Source organism: Chelonoidis abingdonii, chromosome 8, assembly GCF_003597395.2.
Source record: "Chelonoidis abingdonii isolate Lonesome George chromosome 8, CheloAbing_2.0, whole genome shotgun sequence".
Classification (NCBI taxonomy): Eukaryota; Metazoa; Chordata; order Testudines; family Testudinidae; genus Chelonoidis; species Chelonoidis abingdonii.
Window position 1 is genome coordinate 24610399 of NC_133776.1, and position 15865 is coordinate 24626263.

At 40.3% G+C, this 15865-nt stretch overlaps 1 protein-coding gene across 3 annotated transcripts in view; it reads left to right on the plus strand.

Annotated features, from left to right (window-relative positions):
- VEPH1 (ventricular zone expressed PH domain containing 1) overlaps positions 1-15865 on the plus strand; it is a 175518-nt gene that overhangs the window by 90678 nt on the left and 68975 nt on the right. The window lies entirely within an intron of this gene.

The following is a 15865-nucleotide window of genomic DNA, read 5'->3' on the forward strand; positions in this document are numbered from 1 at the left end:
TTATTATGGGAATTATAATGAAGTAGTATAAGGAGGGTAGGCTTCACAAACAGTCTGATAGCAGAGTTTAATAATTATTGATCTAGACCATGCTTGTTCACTTGATATGTTAGTAATAACAGGAAGGCTCAAAGGTATTCCACTCACTGAAATTTTATGATATCCCTACTCTACTCTACTCTATTCTATCCCATGTCTGGTACAACTGGCTGAAAAGTAGGAGACATTTTTCATTAAAATTTCAATGAAATATTTTCCAATCTTTTCCCACAAAATTCTAAATTGAAAGAACTTTTGCTGAGGAGAAGAAACCCCTGCGGAGAGCATGTGAGAGAGAGCAAGAGACATATATTGCTTTTCTAATATTTGCTTGTGTATGTGTGTTTGACCCTCACTGGAGCATATAAGCAATTGAAAACACAAAGTTTTAACTTTTCAAAAGTGACCATTTGGACTCAGGGCCAAACACTATGTTACACCAATGCAAATCCAGGGCAAATCACAAAGTTGCCATAGGGCTGCAGTGGAGTTGCTGAGGATTTAATCCTTTTCAATTTAGGGCAGAATTTGGCCTTCAGTCCACAATGTAGAGAATAAATAACAATAAAGGAATAGGATAATAATAAATAAACAAATAAAAGGATAATGAACAATCAGGCTGCAATGTGTAAATGCTCAGCGAGGGCCTCATTTTAGAATAAAAGAACGTCTGTTTCTGAAAATATGTAAACAACTAGCTCCTTGACTGCATGCACACTCAGTCACAATTAGCTGTCCCAGGGATTGGTCCACTTTCCACTGAAGTCCCCTTGACTTCACTGGGCTGTGGATCAGGCCATAAACATTGCCATATGCACCTGGAGTTCTTTGTGCTATGCCTTACACAATTGTAGGTGTCAAATTGGAGGCTGAGTTGACACCCCTTTAAAAACATAGCTGTAAGAGATCATAGACTAAAACAAAGATCTTAATCGAATGCAGAACTCTAAAAATCGTACGTTATTCCCTGGTTTTATATTTCAGAGGCTTAGCCAAGGACAACATCAGATAGATGAGGGGCAAGAAGAAACGTAGACCAAAAATTAGGAACAGAGTTAAAGTACTTTACACAGTATAACTCCACTGACTTCTCTGGATTTACCATTGATTTGTACTAGTGTAAGTGAGATCAGAATCAGGCCCTGAACATGGAAATATACCCAGTAGCTCCAGAGCTACTGTAACTACTTAATTGTAGAAAATTTTTCTTAAACAAGAGTAACAATTCAGCGTATTTGTGCTGTGAAAGAGAAATAGATTTTTCGTCTGTGTGCATGAACAATAACCTGTTCCTTTTGGAATTGTATGTTTCCATAAGGAAAAACTGATTTCTGCTAAGTAATTGTGGTCTTGAAATTGTTTGACATGGGGAATTTTACATGCATTTGATGGAGAGTATCATTAAAATCATGTGATGGTCTATTAGCATTGCCACCTACTATCACAAAGAGGCAAGTCATTCCCCCCAGAGGTAACTTTTAAAAGTGAACGTGGAATGTTAATGTCTGCTGATCCAACTTAGAATTCTGTCATGGTCAATTTAAAAAAAAAAAATACAGGATCTAATGAAGCTTCCCAACCACCATTCCTGGGAACAACAAAGTAAGCGTGCAAGCCAGACTGTTCTTTGTTGTTTATTTTTATATCGTGGCTGGATGAAATTATTTCTTCTTTTAATAGGAGAAGTGAAGTCTGGCATATGGTGTCATTTACAATTCACATGCCTTTCATTTCCTCTTCTGTTTATGCATCTTTAAAGCAACTTTTGTTATGGTGTAAAGGATTGTAGCTGTATTTAAGAAATTCATCTGATGATATGGGACTGTAGGGTGACATTGCTGTCAGCTTTGGAAACAATATGGGTCACGAAGTTTGACTGGATACAGCTCATGTTCTAGTGACAATAAAGTTTGATTCTAGTAATTCTCCCTTAGCAAGACATGCAGCAGCACTTACAGCAGAACATCTCCATTGCTCACAGCTTGTTCAGAATTATTTGAGAAATCATTAACAGGTTATGCCTGCCCAGTTACAGAATGTCTTTACATTAACCACACTAAGGTGGAGTGATAGTAAGATGACACAGTCTTTTTGAAGCTTTTAAGGCTGTAGACCCTGACTCTATTCAATATCCTTGAGCATTGCTCTGATACTTACCTATGCAGGGGAGGAATAGCTCAGTGATTTGAGCATTAGCCTGCTAAACCTAGGTTGTGAGTTCAATCCTTGAGGGGGCCATTTGGGGATTTAGTTGGGGATTGGTCCTGCTTTGAGCAGGGGGTTGGAGTAGATGATCTCCTGAGGTCCCTTCCAACCCAAATGTTCTATGGCTTACATACAACTTGTCTTTTAGAGATTCTACCTCTGCTTGGTGAGCCTTGGTAGTAGAACCTGATCCTCCCATGTAACTGCAGCAGGAGCAGAGGTAGGCCAGCATGGTATGCTTTTGAAAATCCCACCCTTCGTGTGTTTTTAGAAAGGTATGTGGATTGTGCTGCATCACTTTCTCAGCACCTGGTTGAGGAGGGTGTATAGAAATAAAAATATTCTTCTTATGATCATCTGGTGACCTGTATAATATTTTGATACCTCACCATACAGAGTTGAAAAGTAATTCAGTAATAAAGAATATGGTGCCACCATAATCTTCCTGCAAACATGTTCTATATACTTCCTTGGATATTTCTACATCTCTTTTTTTCTGAGAACAGGCTGGGCCAAATTCAGCTCTGGAGTAAGTAGGGCCAACTCCAGCAGTGTCAATAATGTATTCAATAATTTTGCCAAGATTTTATACAATTGTTAATTTTGTTGTTGTTTGATTGGAGGAGCCAGAAAAACAGCCCACTGGTCTTCCAGCCATGCACAGTATGTAGGCTCAGTGAAGTATTTCATGTTGGTTACATCTTTCCTGCTTGTTAAGAATGACTTCATGTCAAAAGGTCACATTGTTACTGCAGTGAGCCTGGGCTTACAGAAGAGAGATAATAAAGCCTGCCCCCCAAGGATATTCCAAGAGATGAGTATTTTGTTTTGTCGATTAAGACTAGTACCAGCTATCCTGAAAGTCCCAGGAGCCTGGTATTGGCAGGCTAGTTGAGTTTGAGCCAGGCTATTGATTTGTGGACTTCTGAGTTATAGTGAACCATGTTTTGAACAAAGTCACTGTTGGTTTACATCTGACAAATAGAACCAAATGTTTCCCTGAAAGAAACACTATGATAACATTTCCTTTGAGAGCATGATCCAGTGTCCATTCAAGCCAATGGAAAGACTCCCATTGAGTTCAGTGGGCTTTGGATTATGTTCCAAGTGGGAAGAGGTGAAAACAAACCAAACTCAGTTTATTCAGTCAGCTCTTATTTCAGAATTCTGTAGAGCCTTGTTAGTTCACATTCCTCTAATCCACAAACCTGATTGCTCCATCAAATACCCCACTCCAAAATCCCAATGTACAGGGGATTTGCTATATATAATTTTATTAGCACATAGTTGACATGGTAATGGGCATAGTATTGATACACATATTAGAGAGATAACAGTAGGTGAGATTAAGTCTTCTCCTACATCTCTGCAAAGATTTGATAGCCAAATCTCTAGTGAGGTTCCTTATTGCTGAGACTTCATTACTTTTACAAAATAGTCTCCAGAACATTTATTACTATATCAGGAGCTGTTGCCTACATTAAAAAACTAAACTGCCTGTATCAAAACAAATGAAAAATTTATGTTTAGTGATTCAGTTTCCTTGGTTGCTTCTGTTAAATATGTTTGTTTTCATAAGCAATAATTTGCAATATTTGGAAATTCTCAATAGGCCTTCCAGTCATGAATGTGAATTAGCAAGATTCTGCTATATTTGGCAACATTGCATTTTAACTCTCATCTATGACATTCCATAAACCTAGCAGTTTTGCATTTAATAATTTATCCACTTGGACACTCATTTAAAATAAAAGAGGTCATAAAAAAATCACATTATGATATAATGTTTAAATGTGTGAATAGAGTTAAAAATACTGACATGCCACTCTTTAACCCTGCGGTTGGGTTCTGATTGTTATTAAGAAATCTATAAATATTACACATAAGAAGCTAAAGTATGGCATAGGTATGTTTTGACCCTGTAAAATGTGGTAACTCATCCCTCTGTGAATTATGGTGCATACTGCCCCCATGATTTTGTTGTCTCGATAATTTTGTGACCTGTTGGCAGCCTCACACCAAAAAAGAAGGCGGGAAACTTGGTTATAACAAAATAACAGCAAGGGCACATACCGACTATTCACAAGATACACCTAAGAGTATTCCAGAATAGTAGTAAGCGACAAAGAGTCCTGTGGCACCTTATAGACTAACAGACGTATTGGAGCATAAGCTTTCGTGGGTGAATACCCACATTGTCGGATGCATCAGAATAGTAGTGATATCCATATCTTTGAAGACATTGTAATGGTTTAGCTGTAGCACTCTGTTCATTAAGGGTGAAATTCACTCCCTGCACCCAGAACTGTTCAGGGGAGACACTCTCCCTCATACCCTCTCTCTCTAGGACTGCTATGACCTTCCTTTCCCCCCGCCCATCAGGCTTTGGGGAGAAAAACTGCAGAGATGAGCCAGCCACAGACTCCAGCTGGTAAGAACAGGAGTGGTCAAGGAAGGGAACACTGAGTATTCAGAGAACTTCCTATGATGTTGACTGAATTTCCTTCATCCTGTGCTGATGCGCTGTTTGCTCCAACCCTCCCACTTCCCTCACAATCTTTTGACCTCTGCTTCACTGCACACCAGTCTGATTTTACCTTCTTCTCCCCTGGCCTCTCCCCTTTACCTCCCTTTCCTTCCCTTTTCAGCTTATCCCCACCTAAGAACGAACGTTCCCCCCTACCCCAATGCAACTAACATACCACTTGCTGCCATCACACAGTTCACTTTGCTCGTGTGGTCTACCCCTTCCCTCACCTTATGTCTGTCTGGTCTATTCAGATTGTAACCTCTTCAGGGAAAGGACCATCTACTACTCTGGGTTTGTACAATGGGCTCCCATTCTTGGTTGGCCCTTAGGCACTGCTGTAGTAAACATAATTATTATTAATAAATTCAGTTCCCTCACTGATGCATAAAAACAAAGCTCAAAATGTTCAAACTACAGTGGCTGTAGGTATGCACCTAATTCCATATTTTGGCTTTTGTAAAAAGTGGCCTGATATTCAGGGGTTCTGTGTACCCTCGGCTCTTATTGCAGGCAATAAGAGCTGCCAGTGTACAGTATCTTTGAAGATCAGGCTTCAAGGCACTTAAATCTTCAGTATGGATCTAAGTGCCTAGCACTGAGGTTTGAAAATTTTGGTCTAAGAAATCAGACTTTAGGCAAATATCCCCTGTTTGGATGAATGAAATCCTTCCCCACAGTGGCGGCCCATCCATGTAGGTGAACTAGGCGGTCACCGAGGGTGCCTTGTTAGATGAGGCACCAAATTTGAAGAAAAAATCAAATTCAAAAAAAAAAAGAAAAAAAATGAAGAAGATGAAAAAAACCACTGTGACGATGCAGTTCTGGCGGGACCCAACTGAGAGTGCCAAATCAGGACCAATTGCTTAAACAGGGCAGTCACAGCCCAAGGCTGGGGTTTTTCCACCTCTACGGCAAACCAAACCAGCCAGACAAAAATGACTTCAGTTTCACCCCACTGGCTAACCACAAGTCACACAAGCAATTTCCTTAGACACTCCAGTCTCCCAGTATCACCACCAGCACCACCCGTCCTGGGGATGAAAGGTTATGAAAACCAACACTCCAGTAAAAGAAAAAGGTTCGCTCGATCCAAAGGACCAAGCCCAGGATCCCAGGTCAATATACAAATCTAGATCTTACGCAGCAAATACGACGCTGTTGCAATGACTTTAGAATGCTAAAATCTAAATGGGTTAATTCATAAATAGAAAAAGACTAGAGATGAGAGGCTAGAATTGGCTTAAATGGAATCATTAATCCAGTAATGGGCAACAGTTCCTTAGTTCAGGCTTGTAAGCAGTGATGGAATAAACTGCAGTTCAAAGCAAATCTCTGAGTAACATCCCCTCTGGGAGGGTCAATCAGTCCTTGTGTAGAGCTTCAAGTTTGAGCAAAGTCCTCCAAGTAAGAAGAGGATTGAAAGAACAAGGATGGAGATGAGGCCTCCGCCTTATATAGGCTTTTCCAGGTGTAAGAACACTCCTTGGTTCCTACCTGTGGAAAGTTACAGCAAAGGGGAGTCTGCAGTCACATGGGCCTTAGTTTTGCAACGAGGACCTGCCTGGGGAGTCCACAAGGGGATTCACCCCTCTCAATGGTCAATTGTGTAGCTAATGGTCTTAATGGCCATCAAGCAGCGTTAAGCTGACCGACACCACTTGTCTGGATCTTTCCCATGTAATACAGCACAAGTTTGAAATACAGAACTAGTATACAGCCATATCTCATAACTCAACACAAAAATGAATACAGACATACAGACAGCATATTTACTCATAACCAGTACACCGTATACCTGGTCCTTAGTACACCTTATCATGAACCGCTTAACATAGGACTTGGTGCCACTACAGAACTTTCTTCCTTGTTGCAACTCATGTTCTATATGTCCCAGTTTTTTTTATAATCCAAATAAACTGTCACAACCACAAATAGCAAATAACGAGATGTCATTTATTTAAATTCCCGTGTGTGTACAGAGGGAGGAAGATGATATTTAATATTCATTCCTCTATATTCGCTGATAATTATTAGTATGTCAACCCTTTTATTTACTGCAAAAATATAATAATATTTTAGCAAATTTTCTTTCCAATTTGTGCGACAGGTAGGTCAAGATGACCCACTCCACCATTTTGATAATGACGATAACTCAGCCACAATGAAAACACATCCACCAGCGGCCAAGAGATGCAATGCCAGTGACACCTAACTGAATATAACATCAAGTGCATATCCAGAAATTCATGTCGAGCAGCGATATCGTGTGTTGCATCAACGATGTCAAACAGATCACATTTTTAACAATGTTGCAGGTAGATGGTTAAGCAATCGAGGCAAATACTAGTGGAAAATTGTGTTTCGAGTGCCAAAGAAGTTAAAGAATTACATACTTTCTAGCATTATATTTAATCCCAAATACGAAGTATCTTTAAAGCGTTATAAACCTTAGCATTATTAATTGGTTGTATAATTTTTATGATTTTCTGTGTATATACTGGTTCACTATGTAATAAGGTCCATAGAAAGAAACAGTGTTAACGGCTAATAGACTACAAAAGTGAGATGTCTACACTCCAACGTAGTAACCAGTGAGGAAGAAGGATTACTTCCAACAACCGGTGTCGGTTAGAACGTGGAGAAAAGGTCATTTTGTTTCCATGAAACCGCTGGCACTACTAACTGTTTTACATAAGTAAGGTGAGTGTTGTTTGTCTAATCTTGGAGCTTTCAGCAGTGAAAATATGGGTTTGGGATAGCTGCAGTGTGGTTTAAATCGCCACCATGTGTGGTGTGTCAGCCATCCTTAATGCTATAGATGCTATATGCAGTCCAGGAGCGGTACAGTGTTAATACATACAATATTCATAAATTCCCATGGCAGAGAAAGGATAAAGAAAACCCCGGAGCTGAGTATCAATCAACAAAATTGCCTGAGAAGAAAAGGACAAAAGCAAAAGAGCAGGGATCGCCGGCTGACAATCATTCTCTTTAAATGAAAAATTATACACCCAGATACATGGAAACTCTTTAAAGTTGTTGAAAGCTTCGCTTTGTTGGGATCCAGTCATGCAAGGAGCAATCTATGTAAATTCATAACTGATCATCGAGACACAGGTGAGTACTCATATGAAAAATATGCAAGAAGAACTACTCAGAAGCCTAGCGGGAGGAACGCCATTAAAGAGGAAGTGTAGAAAAGCTGCCATTCTGAAAAAAATTGGATCGTTGTCATAATACTGGACTGTACACTTCAATGTGAGTCATGGTGACATGATGACAATTCATTTTGTGGATTGAGCGAAATAGTGCTGCATGATGAAGGATAATGTTGAACGTGCTCATAAAAGCATTTTTTGGTTCGTACCACTGAAGGAGATGACTGAGCAATTTATGACTGAAACTATTCCTACAAAGCCTTGAAACAAAGTCATTATTCCTTACTGAAACTAACATGGCCCAAGGCTATGATAATTCGAGTAATAGACGGCGTAAAGGCAATGGTTTCCCAGAGGAGAAGGTTGGAATCAATCCTTAGGGCCTTGCATTCGTTCTGTGCAGTGCAGCATTTCTCTGAAGTTATGTTTTCAATGATAGGCCCCTCGCTAGATGCTGTTGGAGGCAAGCAGTTTCTTTGGACCTGGTGCAATGTGTTTACGTGTTTTTCTGGCGAGCAGACGACACCGTTGGAGATGCTGACTATTGCCATGTGAATTCCTCTAACTGTGAAACCACTTAGACAAGATGAGGAGAGTCGACTTGATGCTTTGAGCCTCTTTACTATGAACTATGTAACTGGTAGGATGATGCCCTATATTTGACATATTCTGATGAAACTACTTACTGATCATTCTGGCAATATGGCCTGTTTCACAAATTAGCAGAAGCCTGCAAAGGGCCTTTCGGGCTTTCCAAATTCAAATTGTGATTTCACTCATTTGTGGTAAATATCTTTGAGATTAACCTCACTAGTACACAGCTTCAGGAAAAGAACTTGAACCGTATGCATTCTGCTATTCAAAAACTGCAGCAAATTAAAATCATCGGAGGAATCCAGAAGTGATGAAGGTTTGAAAGGAATACTGTAGATTCTCTCAAGCTGCTGAAGAAATAAGTTTTCTGACAGAATTGAACTAGAAGGCAGTTGCTATTGCAAAAGAAACAGCAGTTTTCATATGAAGACGAGACACGCATTCAGACCCAAAATGCGAAGATTCAAAGTGTAATTATCTACTTCGCAGTCTTGAATACTGCTAGGTCAACTCAGTTGATGAAAATTTCAAACAGATTCCGTCAACTAGAAGCCAATATTGGGCTTTCATATAATGAATCCCCCATCCAAGGCGCTTTTGTTGCAAAAAAAAAAAGGAAAAAACAAGCGAAAAAAAACAGAAAAATAAAGAGTGATTTTGTATAAACTGGAGTCGGCATTGAACTCATCAGAAATTCTTGATTAAAGCACAAGTTGATGCTCACGAAGAGTATAGTGTAGTGGTCTTCCGCGCAGAGCTTCGCAAAGGGGACAGCTTAAGAAACATTACCACTCCAGAGAAAGAACGAAGTTTATGATATGGTGTAAATAACTACAAACATTTGTCTCTCCAATATTTTATAGCTTCTATCATTCTTTTTAACTTGCACAGTTATGTGTTAGGGGGAAGCTGCATTCTCTAAGACGTTTCAAATTGGAGAACCTTAAGCGTGTGATCAGGGCAGGCCATGATTTTCTAGACAAGAGTAAGTTCGGAAGGTAAGATAACATTAGCTCCAAGGTTAAACAAGGTCCTTTCCCCTGGGTAAGATGACAAGGACTATTCTAGAACACTCAATAACATCTAGAAACTAACTTAAGGCAGGCAGGCTAATAGGACACCTGTAGCCAATTGGGATACTAGAAGTAATTAAGTCTAATCAGGACTACTCTGGTTATAAAAAGGACTCTCACTACCAGTTTAGTGAGGTGTCGCAAGGAAGCTGGGAGGAGGAGAGGATGTTGCTGCTGGAGGACTGAGGAAGTACATAGCATTAAACAGAAGCATCAGGAGGAAGGTCTGTGGTGAGGACAAAGAAGGGTCTGGGAGGAGCCATGGGGAAGTAGCCCAGGGAAGGTGTTAGCTGTTTTGTGTAGCTGTTCCAGAAGGCACTCTCAGACCAAGCTGCAAGTCACAAGGGCCTCTGTCTGAACCCGGGGTAGGGGCAGTGTGGGCCCGGGTTTCCTCTCCTAAACCTCCTAACTCCTGATAAGGACTACATGGAAGATCTCTGAGCTGCAAATTCCGCAATAAACGCAAGGATTCCACGGCAAGGCAGGAGGAGGTAAACTTTATCAGCAAAACATATCTTGCCTTCAACCAGTGGGTCGACACAGAGAGACCCTTGTTGGACTTGCATAAAAAAGAGGAGAAAACTCGACAGATGCAACAAGAAACTGCTAGACTCCAGCTCCAAATCAAAGAAGCAAGGGAAGAACACCAGAAATTGTATCCTCTTGACAATCCAATTTATAACTGTGTTAATATGTGGTATTACTCTGGGCAGTTTTCTGTGTGTAACCAGTTTTGCTATGGCCAGGGAGAGAGGGAGTCTAACTTGATGGGTAATAGCTTTTGGTCTGTTCAAGAAAGCAGTGTGTCTGTGAAGGGAGTTTCTGAATGTCTGTCTGATGTCTCAGAAGTGAATCTAAAGTTAGATCAAGAGCAAAATGAGGACGAGACTTTTGCCTTATATAGACTCTTCCAGGTGTAAGAACACTCCTTTGTTCCTACTGTGGAGAATAGGAAAAATGGAGTCTGGAGTCACATGGGCCAGTTTCTGCACACCCTGCTGAGTCACAAGGCATATTTGCCTCCTCTGGTCAGTTGTGTGGCTTATGGTCCTTAATGGGCTATCAAGCAGGCTAAGCTGAGCTGACACCAACTTGTCTGGGATCTTTCCCAGTAATACAGCACAAGTTTGAAATACAGACAGTATACAGCCAATATTCATAACTTCAACTACAAAAATGATACAGACATACAGACAGCATACTCATAACCAGTAACCCGTAACCTGGTCTTAGACACCTTATATGACACCCTTTACATAGGACTTGGTGCCACTACAGAACCTTGGTTGCAACCCATGTTCTATATGGTCCCAGTTTATATCAATAACGTCACAACCACAAATAAAATAACGAAGATGTCATTATTTCAATTCCCGTGTGTGTACAGAGAGAATATGAATTATAATTCATTTCTCTATATTTCTGATAATTTATTAATATGTCAACTCTTTTATTTACTGCAAAAATAAATAATATTTTAGCAAATTTTCTTTCCAATTTGCGACATAGGGTCAAGATGACCCACTCCACCATTTTGATAAGCGATAACTCAGCCACAATGAAACACATCCACCAGCGGCAAGAGCTGCAATGCCAGTGACACCTAACTCGAATATACATCAAGGTGCATATCCAGAAATTCATGTCGAGCAGCGATATCGTGTGTTGATACATGTCAAACAGTCATTTTAACACATGTTGCAGGTAGATGGTTAAGAATCGAGCAAATACTGTGGAAAATTGTGTTTCTTGGTGCCAAAGAATAAAGAATTACATCTTTCAGCATTATAAATCCAAAATACGAGTATCTTTAAGCGTTATTAAACCTTAGCATTATTATTGGGCTGTATAATTATGAATTTTCTGTGTTATAACTGGTTCATATGTAATAAATAAGGTCCATAAAAGAAAAGTAACAGTGTTAACGCTTAATAGACTACAAAAGTGATGATGTCACACTCCAAGTAGGTAACCGTGAGGAAGGGGATTACTTTCCAAACAACCGGTGTCGGGTTATGACGTGGAAAAAGGTCATTTTGTTTCCATGTAAACGCTGTAACTAACTGTTTTAATAAGTAAGTGAGTGTGTGTTTCTAATCATTGAGCCTTTCAGCAGTGAAAATATGTGTTGGGATAGCTGCAGTGTGGTTTAAATCGCCAGCCATGTGGTGGGTGTGTCAGCCATCCTTAATGCTATAATGCTTGCAGTCAGGAGCACAGTTAATACATAACAATATTCAAATGTCCCATGGCAGAAAGAGGATAAAGAAAACCCTCAGGAGCTGAGTATCATCAACAAAAGCCTGAGAAGGAAAAGGACAAAGCAAAAGAGCAGGGATCCTTCCTGAAATATCTTCTCTTTAAATGAAAAATTATACACTCCAGATAATGGAAACTCTTTAAAATTTGTTGAATGCTTCGCTTTGTTTGATCCAGTCATGAAGGAGCATCTATGTAAAATAACTGATCATGAAAAACAGGTTTATTACTTAGGAAAAAATATGCAGAATGAACTGATCCAAATCCTAGCAAATGCCATTAAAAAGAAAATTGTAGAAGCTGCCCATTCTGAAAAATACTTTTCAATAATACTGGACTGTACACCAAATGTGAGTCATGTTGAACAAATGATGATCATTCATTTTGTGGATATGGAAAAGTCTGCATATGAAGATAATGTTGAAGTGCTCATAAAGGAACATTTTTTGGGTTTCGTACCACTGAAGGAGATGACTGGAGCATTTATGACTGAAACTATTCTACAAGAGCTTGAAACAATGTCATTATCTACTGAAAACATACATGGCCAAGGCTATGATAATTGGAGTAATATGAAGGGTAAAGGCAATGGTGTCCAAAGGAGAATGTTGGAAATCAATCCTAGGGCCTTTCTCGTTCCTTGCAGTGCGCATTCTCTGAATTTGGTTGTCAATGATGCTGCTAGATGCTGTTTGGAGGCAAGCAGTTTCTTTGACCTGGTGCAATGTGTTTACGTGTTTTTCTCAGGCTTAACACACCGTTGGGAGATTCTGACTTGCCATGTGAATTCTCTAACTGTGAAACCACTTAGACAAGATGGGAGAGTCGCACTGATGCTTTGAAGCCTCTTTACTATGAACTTGTAAACATTTATGATGCCCTAATTGAAATTTCTGATGATACTACCTTTACTGGATCATCTGGCAATATGGCATGTTCACATGCAGAAGCTCTTGCAAATGGCCTTTCCTTTCCAAATTCAAATTTGTGATTTCACTCATTTTGTGGTATAATATCCTTTTTGAGATTAACCTCACTAGTAAACAGCTTCAGGAAAAGAACTTGAACGTACATTCTGCTATTCAAAAACTGCAGCAAATTAAAAATAATCTGGAGGAATTCAGAAGTGATGAAGGGTTTGAAAGAATACTGGTAGATTCTCTCAAGCTTGCTGAAGAAATAAGTTTTCTGACAGAATTTGAACTAGAGGCAGTTCGCATTTGGCAAAAGAAACAGCAGTTTTCATATGAAGGACGAGACACGCATTCAGAACCCAAAACGAAGATTCAAAGTGAATTTCTACTTCGCAGTCCTTGATACTGCTAGTCACTCAGTTGATGAAAGATTTCAACAGATTCAGCAACTAGAGCCAATATTGGCTTTCTATATGATATCCACAGCTTGCAAAAGAAAACAGCAAAACAGATAAGAGTATTTTGTATAAAACTGGAGTCGGCATTGACTCATGAAAATTCAAAAGACATTGATGCTACAGATTTGTGTAGTGAGCTTCCGGCTTTTTCAAGACAGCTTAAGAAACATTCCACTCCTGAAGAAATACTGAAGTTTTTTTTGTGAAAATAAACTCACAAACAGTTTTCCCAATATTTTTATAGCTCTATGCATTCTTTTAACTTTGCCAGTTTTTGTAGTTAGAGGGGAATGCTGCTTCTCAAAGTTCAAATTGATGAAAACTGTGACAGGGTCAGGCCAGATGTCTACACAAGAGTAGTCGAAGGTAGATACATTAGCTCCAGGTTAAGCAAGTCCCTTTCCCTGGGTAAGATGACAGGGACTATTCCAGAACACTCAAGAACTTTCTAGAACTAACTAAGGCAGGCAGGCTAATTAGGACACCTGTAGCCAATTGGGAAGTTACTAGAAGTAATTAAGTCTAATCAGGACACCTGGTATAAAAAGGCTCTCACTCCAGTTAGTGAGGTGTGCGTAAGGAGCTGGGAGTGAGAGGATGTGCTGCTGGAGGACTGAGGAGTACAAGCATTAACAGACATCAGGAGGAAGGTCCTGTGGTGAGGACAAAGAAGGTGTTGGGAGGATGCCATGGGGAAGTAGCCCAGGGAATTGTAGCTGTTGTGTAGCTGTTCCAGAAGGCACTCCAGACAGCTGCAGTCCACAGGGCCCTGGGCTGGAACCCGGGGTAGAGTGTGGGCCCGGGTTCCCTCCTAAACCTCCTAACTCCTGATCCAACACAGGAAGATCTCTGAGGCTAGCAAAATCCGCCAATAAGCGCAGGATCCACCAAGGCAGAGGAGGAACTTTATCACAAAACATATCTGCGTTCAACAGTGGTGCAAGAGAGACTTGTTGGACTTGCCACAATGTCCATAGAGTATGAAATAGCTGGAAAACTGGATCTAAAAGAACTAGTGACTGAATTTTCAAAATTTAAAGGAAGAAAAGTCATGTTTTAAGAGTACAAAGTGTTTTGTAAAGACAGGTTAAAGTTCATTGAAGAGTTCTCTTATTTCTTTCTATATTGGATGTGGTGGGAATGGCAGGATAGCGTAATGGATGATTTTGGATTTGTAATAATAAAAATTATAATTAACATTTTTAATGCATTTTTATTTGAAATTGGACTGAAATATCATCTAGCTGTTAAGTACAAATCTATTCTGAAAATTTCGTGCCTCTGCTTTATCTGATCTCAGAAACATTGGTTGGACAGCCTGACAAACCAAATAATTAAGCCTCTGTTTAAAAAAAAAAAATGCTTAAAAGACATTAAAAGGAAAAAAGGAGCAAAATGTTTCCTAGTTTACCAAAAACCTCAGGCTAGATCTGCCTTTGGGGTTGTTGGGGGGGGGGGGGGGGTGATTGCATGCTTCAGCTAGGGCGCCAGTTGCTGGCAGCTTCTCTTGGGCTGCCTCTGCTTCCCCACAGCTGCTGAAAGGGCTGCAGAGCTGCAGTGTCACCTGTCCACTGCTGCTACACTAGCCTATGAGCTGGAATAATAGCTGCAGCTCCTCTGTGACCCCGGTAGGTAGGGGGTTAGAAAACAGGGCCTCCCGGGGGAGGGGGGGCAAGTAGGGCAATTTGCCCTGGGCCCCGCAGCGGCCCCGTGAGCTCTGGCCCGGCGGAAGTCCAGGTCTTCAGCTGGCATTTCAGCAGCTGGGGGCCTTCCAGTGCTGCTGAAGATGCGGAGCAACTGAAGGGTGCCCTCGCTGCCGAAATGCTGCCGAAGACCTGGACCACCGACGGGTGAGTACAAGGGCCGCAGCTCTCCCGCTTTGCCTCAGGCCCCCTGAATCCTCTAGGTGGTCCTGTTAGAAAATGGATCCATTTAGGATTGGATTTCATGACCTGCTTTCAAAGGGCTCCCTCCATGCCAGGGTAATTTGGCAGGTGCAGATTATTCCACCTTTAGCTACCCCCGTGTAACTCCACTGAAATCAACTGCAGACAAAATTCATCAATAATGATATGACAGTGTCAACATTGGGACAATCATTTTCATCAGTGCTGTGAAATCAATGAGGTTCACAGGTATGTTTGAGGGCAGAATTAGGTCCTATGTTTTTAAGAGTGAAAGCTTCGTGCTAACTGGTGCTTTAAATCCAAATTTATTATTGCACAGAGTTTATTCAACTCTGTGCTGAAAATTTTAATGACAATGTAAATTTCTAACCATTTTGTTCTAGTAAATAGAAACTCGAGCTGCACAGACTTCTAAATAAGCCCATTTTAAGTGTTCTGGGTTTTCTTTTGTAGAACGAGTCGGATTACCTAAAATTTTCTCTAAACCAGTTTCTTCCCAAAGCTGATTTTTGAAATATGTTTTTCTTACTCAGAGTACAATTATTCAGGAGAAAGTACATGTGCAATTTTGTAAAACCACAAATATTCACAGGCTCCACTGTGAGCTCTACTGTTGGTTTATAAGTATGCTGTAATAAATGGTTGTTTAGTAGCTTTGTAGGACTGGCCTAAATTCAACTGAAAAACATTTCCCTGAGAGGTTTGCTGGCGGGAATGTGGTTGAGGCC